At 41.2% G+C, this 9,654-nt stretch overlaps 1 pseudogene; it reads right to left on the bottom strand.

The window, feature by feature from the left end:
• Positions 1-784: 784 nt before the first annotated feature.
• The window catches only part of LOC102980220 (mitochondrial carrier homolog 1-like), a 13,366-nt pseudogene continuing 4,496 nt past the window's right edge, over positions 785-9,654 (bottom strand).

Here is a 9,654-nt window from a genome sequence, read left to right as displayed (position 1 = left end):
GCGTCCGGAGCCTGTGTTCTGCAACGCGAGAGGCCACAGCAGGGACACACCCGCGTACCGCAAAGAGGCCCGTGGAACACAAAAAAAAAAAAAAAAAAAGAAAAGTAGTGCTGAGAAAAATGAAAGCAGAGCCTAGCCAGGACTTCCTAGCACACTCCCAGACGTGATGGTGCCCTCCTGAAAGGGGATCACACCCTATTTACAAAGTAGGAGGGCGATGCTCCCAGCTGAGCTGAAGGATGAGAGCTGGGGCCAACTCGAGCGGTGTGAATGGGGGGTGGGACCTGACCCCCTGAGTCTTTGCCCTTCTCACCTGGGCCTCCACAAGCCATTCTCTGGCCCCAGCACAAGGCAGACTCGGCAAATCTGCAATGGAAGGGGATTCTGCCCCAATTCCTCAGCGCCACCCTGCTTCCTCAGGTCTAACAGTGACCAAGCCACTGGGTGCAGGCTCACCTCCACCCATCCCCTGCTTCTGTGCAGACACATGGCAAACATGGAACCCAGAGCCCAGCTGGGCTGGAGCACATCTAGGTGTTGCTGGGTTGGTCATGTAACAGGTGCCTGGAGATGATCAGGCCTCACCCACGGTGGCCAGGCTGAGATAGTGTGGGTTTGCGTGTGTGTGTGTTTCTTTTTTTAAAAATTGAAGTACAGTTAATTTACAATGTTGTGTTAGTTTCAAGTGTACAGCAAAATGATTCAGTTATATATATGTATGTATTCTTTTTCAGATTCTTTTCCATTAAAGGTTAATTCAAGATATTGAGTATAGTTCCCTGTGCTATACTTTGTTCTTTGGTCTTTGTTGTTTAAGAGACAGTGTTTTTTGAGGTGGTTCGGGGTATTCCAGGGCAAAGCATGATGACACCTGGTGGTGGAAAGGCAGGCTGGAGCCACGGAAAGTCTCGCCCTGCCCACTCAGGTCCTTCCAGCAGTGGATTTGGATTTGAACTCTGGGGAGTGAGTGGGGAGCCCGGCCTGCAGCCATGAGATCGCCCACCAGCAGGAAGGGGTAGGTCGGCATGCCATTGCCACCCCTGTGGGGTAGCTCGGAATGGATGGCCAGGGCCTGGCTGAAGCTGTCATCCACCAGGTAGGCACTGAGGAAGTGGCCAGCAGGTTACAGCCCTGCAAGAAAACCGCATCTTCCAGGATGTGAGGGATTAAGCTGACAAAGAGTCCCAGCAGCCCCTCGTCTTTGAAAATCTTCCCAATGGAGCTCAACTCTCCACTGTACTTGGTCTCCAGTCCTACAAAATGGACCGTGCAGCTATTGAGATGACACATAAGGGGTGGCCCAATATGTGGGACATGCCCTGCATCATCATCAGGTAAGAGGTCTCCTTCACCACAGTCTTCAGAGAAGTCTTCGTGTCATCCTTACTGGAAACCTGCTCGATATCATCCGGAGAGAAAATCTTCTTCATGCTGCCTGGGGTCATGGTGGAGAAGGCAGTGGACGTCAGCCAGCAGCTCAGGCCTCGGAACAGCCTATCTTCCCATCCACTTGCACAATGTCCTTGGCGTAGGTGAAGAAGGTCGGAGGGTAGAGGACCTTCCTCCCCAGCACATTGGTCTCAACGGTGTGGGCATTGGCTCACGACCCGTCTGATGGGCAGCTCCATGTAGAGCAGTTGGTGACTGAGCTCTGTCACCCCTGCGCCCACCACCATGAAAAGAGCTTGGTGGTGGGGTCTTGGTCCCCAGAGCCCAGGGCCGCCAACGCGCTGTCCATCCTGCCGGCTGAGGGTGGAGGATGTGCGAGGATAGGCGAGGAAGCACGAGGTTGCACTGGGATGCTCGGGGATGCGCAGGGATGCGCGGGGGGTTGTGTGGGTGGTGGGTACAGAGCCTGGCCTCGACCCTGCCTCTGCTCGGGCTCTGGCTCCCACCATCCCCAGCACTGCCGCGAGCCCACCTTATGGTTTTAATTTTGATGAAACTGGTTCTATTAAAATCAAATGTCTTCAGGCCCTACACCTCTGAGGAGGACGTGTGGGAGGAGAGCAAACTCCAAGGTATAGGGCTTGCGAAAGAAGGTAGGTTCAAATGATGCTAGAGATTTACTTGTGCTAATAATTTTTATTAAGATTATTAGTGTGTGTGTGTTAAAGTTCTATTCCAAAGTTTCTTAAGTTTTTATTGAACTGCCTCCAATCCTATTTTTTCCCATAATACAGGATGCAAAATTTTTCAGTAAAATGTATTTAATGTTAGAGCAGAAACGCATGTATCTGCAATTCCTAGCAGAAAGAAACTTCTCAAAAATATTTGCTAATTGGGCAGGCACTATAACTCTGAGAGTATATTCCCAGAACATTTTACCTAAGTCTCTCTTATTTATAGCTGAGCTCACCTTATCTCAGATTCCTAAAGAATTATCTACCTCGACAGTCACAATTCCTTTGTGAAATAAACCATTCCTGTTTCTCATTATGCCTTATTTATTCTCCTCCCAACATGACCTCTTAATTATGTGCGTATCTGTGTTTCCCATTAGACTGTGAGTTCTGCCAGACCGGTATCTGGTAGGCACTCCACAAACACAAATCGTTGAATGAATGAATCAGTGTTAGGTGAATATTTTTATCACTTGCCAACCTAGAATCTTAATTTCTCTTGGGAGAGATAGAAAAATGACAAGGTGTATCCATCAACAGCAGGGAAGCTATTTCTAATGTCTTTCATTTATTAAGTAATACATATGGACAAATGTTTTAATATAATCCTCATAACTATATCATATTTAAGAGTACTTTTATTGCCCCCATTTCATAGATGAGGAAACTAAAACTGAGAAGGATTACACCATCCTTCCCAACATCAAACAGCCAATAAGTGTCAGAGCTGGGGCTGATACCCAGGTGGTCTGATTTCATGCCAGCTCTTAACTGGCATGCTATATAATCTCCAAATTTCAACAACATTATTTCAATGTCAGTGTTGTACAAATGTGTGTGTATGTGTGAATGCTGTTTATGTTTCATCATAACCAAAGATGTTAAAGGACCTATAACTCTGAGTGACTCCAGGATATTTCCCTCATTTGATGTAACTGTCTTCAGAGTCTTCTCTTTTTTCTAGAAGGAACAGAGGACTTATTTTAACCAACCACATTCAGACTTACGAACTCATTCTGTCTAACCCGGAGTTGTAGTTTGCCATCCTCAGTAAGTCTAACCACCTGAACCACACCGCCTTTTCGTGCTTAAGAAACCCAGGTTCCTTGGGCACCCTCCTCCTCAGCCGTTCTGTGGATGTCTTCTCTGCTGTTTTCTCTTGCCAAGGAAATAAACTCAACAAAAACTTTCCCTTCCTCTTTCCACCCCCTCCTCCTCCTTTTTTTTTTAAAGCTCTGACAGTCTTTGATTTATTCTTTGATAGTGTGCAGTGCTGTGTGAGAATATTCCAGAAGGATATTCAGCACCATTAGATCCCAAATGCCAGGTTTAGAAAATTTACTCTTTTTCAATCCCAGTCAAATATTTAGACAAAGCTACTTTGCTTCTGAAATACCATAAACTCATATAGATTGAGACATAGAGAAAATTATGTCAGTGAGTGACAAAATGACGTAAGAAAATGCAGCGTCCAAGTTCTGTAGAGGAGTGTACAGTCATCAGAAGCAGGTCAGCAAGATGTTGCCTCATGGAAGCCTTTTGGGAAACAGTTCTAAAAGAAGGACTCAATTAACCAGCTAACCAATGGTTTATAAATGGTTTCTACTTGAGGCTGTAGTGGTAATAAAAAAAATTTTTTAATTTGAAAAAATTTAAAAACAGGGTATTCTCTTAAGTAAGCTAAAATAGGTCCCTACCCCAAATAACCCCCAGAATCATAACCCCAAAATTATCTGGGTTATTCTGGTATTTTCAGAGCCAAGTTTTTATCCATAAACTTCCATTTAATTCTTTCACAAGTAATTGAAAATTCAACATTTGGGAGCCTGTGTTCTTAAGGTTTATTCTATCTGTTATGTAGAAAGTAGAGTTTGTGTGTCTGTGTTTGTGAGAGAGGGCAGGCATGTAGGAACACGTGTGTATGTACACTTACATGTATGTCATGTACATCACTGCATTCCGTACAAAAGTATTCTTATTAAAAAGAAGAAAACTGGAGAAACACACTTATGTAACTCCCCTATGCATATTTTAAAGGGATTTTTTTTGGTTTGTTTGTTTACATATTTGTTTTCTCTGTATATCTGAATTGTGATAACTATTCAAAGTTTTTATGAACAGTTTGGCTGAATAAATGAGGAAAGAAGAGTGAGAATAAAGACGAGTGGGTATAATCTGTGATTTTGTGGGAAACCAGAAGGCAACTTTAAAGATTTTTCTCAATTTGGGATGTATAAGGAAATGGTGATCTTTACAATATGCTGTGCTTTGAAGCTGGTATTTCAGAGAATTTTGCCTCCTTTAAATTGGATAATTTATAAATGAATGCTCCCAAAGGAACTCTTAAAATCAAAGAAAAACATAGGCTGCTGGAAAATTGATTTGTCACCAGTATTTTTTAGCCTAAATATTTTTCAAATTTGATAATGACTTGATTTTAAAATTTCATATGCTGAACGTCAGGAATATGCAAATAATGTAGATGGAAGGGATGGAGGTGGTGAAGGTGTCTCCTGGGGAAATGTTTCAGCCACATCTCTCATATCGTCCCATGGAAATAGATCATTACTTGCAGTTGTACTTACATACCTCTGTTTTAATATTTGGTTCAAGTTGGGAAAGGAGGAAAACAAAATTCATGCTGGACTTGTGATCATCAGGTGCTGTGTCGTGTTTTCTGGATGTCTGGGTAGATCTGATTTAATTCTCAAAGCAATCCTGAGGGCAAAGTGGTGCCCTGAGTCTACAGATGGGGAAGAGGAGACAGAGAGAGGCTGGAGAGATTATTCACAATGAACTTGTTTTTAATTACCATTTTTAAAATTGAAATATGGTTAATTTACAATACTGTGTTAGTTTCAGGTGTACAGCAAAGTGATTCAGTCATATATATTCAGTTATATATATATATTAAGTTATTATATATAGTCCTTTTCAGATTCTTTTCCATTATAGGTTATTACAAGATATTGAATATAGTTCCCTGTGCTATGCAGTAGGTCCTTGTTGTTTATCTATTTTATATATAGTAGTGTGTATCTGCTAATCCCAAACTCATAATTTATCTAACCCCCTCCCCTGCTATCTCCTTTGGTAACCATAAGTTTGTTTGTTTTCTATGTCTATGAGTCTATTTCTGTTTTGTAAATAAGTTTATTTATATCATTTTTTAAAGATTCCACATATAGGTGATATCATATGATATTTGTCTTTGTCTGTTTGACTTATTTCACTTAAGTGGATAATCTCTATGTCCATCCATGTTGCTGAAAATGGCATGATTTCATTCTTTTTCATGGCTGAGTGATGAAGTAATGAAGTTTTAAAAGGTTTTCATGGCTCTTTCCAACTCTTTCAACTGTAGAAGCAGTTCTCACACTTGAAGGGGCATGACAGTCCCCTGGAGTGCTTATTAAATACAGGTCACTGGGCTCCACCCTCAGACCTGCTGATTCAGTGGTTCTGTGGTACAGCTGAGAATCTGCATTTCTAACAAGTCCCCAGGTGGTGTTGTAGCTGATCCTGGGGCCACACTTTGAGAACCAGTGTCCTATAAAAGAGGATGGGATCTCTAAACCCATATCAATCATGCCCTGTTAATAAAAAGTGAGTATCCAGTGCCTGATTGGAATCTTGAAAATCTGCAGCCTGATGTGCTTCTTTGCTCCTCAGATACAGTGTGTGTGCCCTTGGGGAGTGCGGTGGTTTGCCTGGGGGTCCTCAAAGCTGCAGGGTAAACACAATGCATCTTTAAGGAGTAACGGTTTTCTTTGATGGTAAACAGTTTAACATGCTATTTTTATATTAAAACAAACACACAGCTGGGCTATAGAGGAGAATACAAATTCATATGCATTCCTGAGATAAAGCTCTAGATTTCAAAGAAAGTCTGCCCTTGTGGTAGACAGCTTTAGGCTATGCTTCCACTCTCAGAGGGTACAAGTGGGCTGTCCTCTGGCAATGAGAGAGTTTAGCTGAAGAAAAAAAGAGGTTACTTTATGTTGCTATTAAATACTTTCTTGACCTGAGAGTTTCTGTTTCTGGATTCAGATTCTAGTCTCTCCCTGACCTGATATTCCCCAGGGTCTAGCCTTCAGGAACAGGTACACGGGCCTTTTTCTGAGGACATATAGAAAGTTGAAATTACTATTTTAGCACTGGATGCTATAAACTTCAAATTAAAAACAATATAGTAGCACAGGGAACTATATTCAATATTCTGTGACAAACCATAATGGAAAAGAATATGAAAAAGAATATATGTGTGCGTGTGTGTGTGTGTGTGTGTGTGTGTGCGCGCGCGCGCGTGTGTGTATAACTGAGTCACTTTGCTGTACAGCAGAAATTAACACAACATTGTAAATCAACTATACTTCAATAAAATCTAAAAAGAAATAAGGAAATTAAGTATATTTTAAGCCTCTTTCCTTAATGGAGGAAAATAATTCAAAGTCAGCTTGGGGTGATGTCTTCCTTCACTGTGGATACTAGAAAAATCTGGGATTCATTGCATAGGTATGTGCATGACACCTCCCCACCGCCCAGCAAACACATAAGTTCCTCAGTCAGGGACCCTTTCCCAGGCTGCATTGTACATCTGGAGCGAGTGCCCTGCTTTACACCAAGCACAAGCGCAGGGCCCTTTCTTTGGTCCCCGGTTTACAGCTTTGCTAAGGGCAGTGGCACTCACTTACCCCCTCCTAGAAGTTCTCTCACTACTGGTTTTGTTTAGCCCACAAGCTGACAATGGTTTTGCAGTTTTAAATGGTTGAAAAAGATCAAAACAGGAATAATGTTTCATGACACATGAAAATGATAAGAAATTAAAATTTCTATAAGAAAGGCAGTTTCCATAAATAAAGTTTTATTGGAACACAGCCACACTCATTCCATTTTATTGTCTACAGCAGATTTTGGCTGCCTTCCCACTACAAAAACAGACACGAGTAGTTGTGGCCGTGACTCTGTAGCCCACAAAACCAAAAAATAGATACTGTTTGCCAGAAAAAGTTTACAGATTCCTGCTCTAGACTGTGCAGGAGGCAGGCACATTCTGTACATCTTAGATCCAGAATCAGACCACGTCCCCGCTTATCCTCCCTAGAATAGGTTCTCTCATCTCCCTGTCCTTCCCCCAAGGAAAGCTTTGGTAGCTGGTGGTTGTCTGAATGCCTGACAGCTCTCCAACAAAAACAGTGATGTGTCCTGAAAATAGGGTGTCCAGGCTCAGAACTCAAGGCTTTTAGAGATGAGGGAGGGAAAATTATCTCTTATTTATTTCTATGCCAGTATTTTTTAAAACCCTAAATTAATGTCAGTACATTTTCTTAACCTAATTCTTTTTTTAAAATTTTTAATCTTATTGAAGTATAGTTGATTTGCAATGTTGTGTTAATTTCTGGTGTACAGCAAAGTGATTCATTTATACATATATAATATATATTCTTTTTCATATTATTTTCCATTATAGTTTATCCCAAGATATTGAATATGGTTTCCTGTGCTATGCAATAGGACCTTATTGTTTATCCATCGTGTATATACTACTTTGCATCTGCTCATCCCAAACTCCCAGTCCTTCCCTGCCCCCACCCCCCTCCCCTTTGGCAACCACAAGTCTGTTCTCTATGTCTGTGAGTCTGTTTTGGTTTCGTAGATAAGTTAAATTGTGTCATTTAAAAAAAATAAATTTATTTATTTATGGCTGCGTTGGGTGTTCGTTGCTGCGCTCAGGCTTTCTGCTGCGGTGAAACAGAAAGTTGCCGCAAGCGGGGGCTACTCTTCGTTGCCGTGCGGGGGTGTCTCATTGCGGTGGTTTCTCTTGTTGCGGAGCACGGGCTCTAGAGGCGCGGGCTTCAGTAGCTGTGGCTCGCCGGCTCTAGAGCGCAGGCTTAGTAGCTGTGGCACACGGGCTTAATTGCTCCACGGCATGTGGAATCTTCCTGGACCAGGGATCGAACCCGTGTACTCTGCATTGGCAGGTGGATTCTTAACCACTGAGACACTAGGGAAGTCCCCAACTGTGTCCTATTTTAGATTACACATATAAGTGATATCATATTTACCCTGATTCATAAAGTCTTTGTGAGGAAAGGCTCTGAGAAAATAGGAATGGATTTGGGGTTTGCCCTTTATCCCATCAATGCAAGAAAGCCCAACAGGTAAAGAACCTTGTACAGCTCCCTAGGTGACGATGTTGGTAGTAGTACCACATTTTCAATTTTTCTCCAAGGAGAAAAGTACTCACTCACTCACCAGCACCTATCTCCATCCTCTCTTTTCCCCAGAAAGCAGAGCCTGAATTAGGGCTTTCGTGCAGCTAGTTCATTACGAAGGGTGATCCTGGGAATAGGCTTGAGAGACGAAAACAGGATTAGAGGAAAAGCCAAGGCAAGGGTGCATTCTTTAGTTTCTTCATCCTTAAAAAAAAAAAAGCTTTCTTGAGATATAATTCACATAACAAAAAATTCCCTCATTTAAAAGGTACAATTCAATAGTTTTAAGTATATTCAAAGTTGTGCAGCTGTCACCACAGTCAAATTTTAGAACATTTTCATTATCTCAGAAAGAAGCCTTATTCCCATTAGAAGTCAATTCCCATTTTCCCCCAACCCTCTCCCAGATCTTGATAACCACCAATTTACTTTCTGTCTCTATGGATTTGCTTATTCTGAAAATTTCATGTAAATGGAATCACATGAGACTGGCTTCTTTCACTTAGCATGTTTTCAAGGTTCAGCCATATTGCAGAGTGTGTCAGCACTATGTTTCTTTTTATTGTAAGAAACATTTTCTTGCATGAACAAACCACATTTTATTTATCCATTCACCAGTTGGTGGACATTAGAGTTTTCTCTGTTTTTTGGCTATTATAATGATGCTAGGAACATTGGTATATTTTACAAGTTTTTGGTGGACATATTTTCTATTTTCTTGGGTGTATTCCTATGAGTGGTATTGCTGGGTCATATGGTAACTCTATGTTTAACCTTTTGAGGGGCTGCTGACCTGTTTTCCAAAGTGATTGTATCATTTTACATTCCAACTAGCAATGTATGTTTCAATTTCCCTACATTCTTGGCAACACTTGATTTTGACCATTGTAGGAGGTGTGAATTGATATCACATTGAGGCTTTGATTTGCTTTTCCTGATGGCTAACAATGGTGAACATCTTTTGCATGCTTACTGACCATTAGTATATATTTGGAGAAAATGTCTATTCAGATCCTTTGCCAATTTTTCAATTGAGTTATTTGTCTTTTTATTATTGAATTTTAAGGGTACTTTATATATTCTAGATACAGTATTTTTATCAGATACATGACTTGCAAGTATCTTCTCCCATTCTGTACATTGTTTTTTCACTTTCTTGATGGTATCCTTTTTTATTTATTTTTATTTTTAACATCTTTATTGGAGTATAATTGCTTTACAATGGTGTGTTAGTTTCTGCTGTATAACAAAGTGAATCAGTTATACATATACACACATCCCCATATCTCCTCCCTCTTGCGTCTCCCTCCCACTCT

Source organism: Physeter macrocephalus, chromosome 18, assembly GCF_002837175.3.
Source record: "Physeter macrocephalus isolate SW-GA chromosome 18, ASM283717v5, whole genome shotgun sequence".
In the NCBI taxonomy this organism is placed as follows: domain Eukaryota; kingdom Metazoa; phylum Chordata; class Mammalia; order Artiodactyla; family Physeteridae; genus Physeter; species Physeter macrocephalus.
The sequence above is the reverse complement of the archived record's forward strand: the minus strand, read 5'-3'. Positions and strand labels throughout refer to the sequence as shown.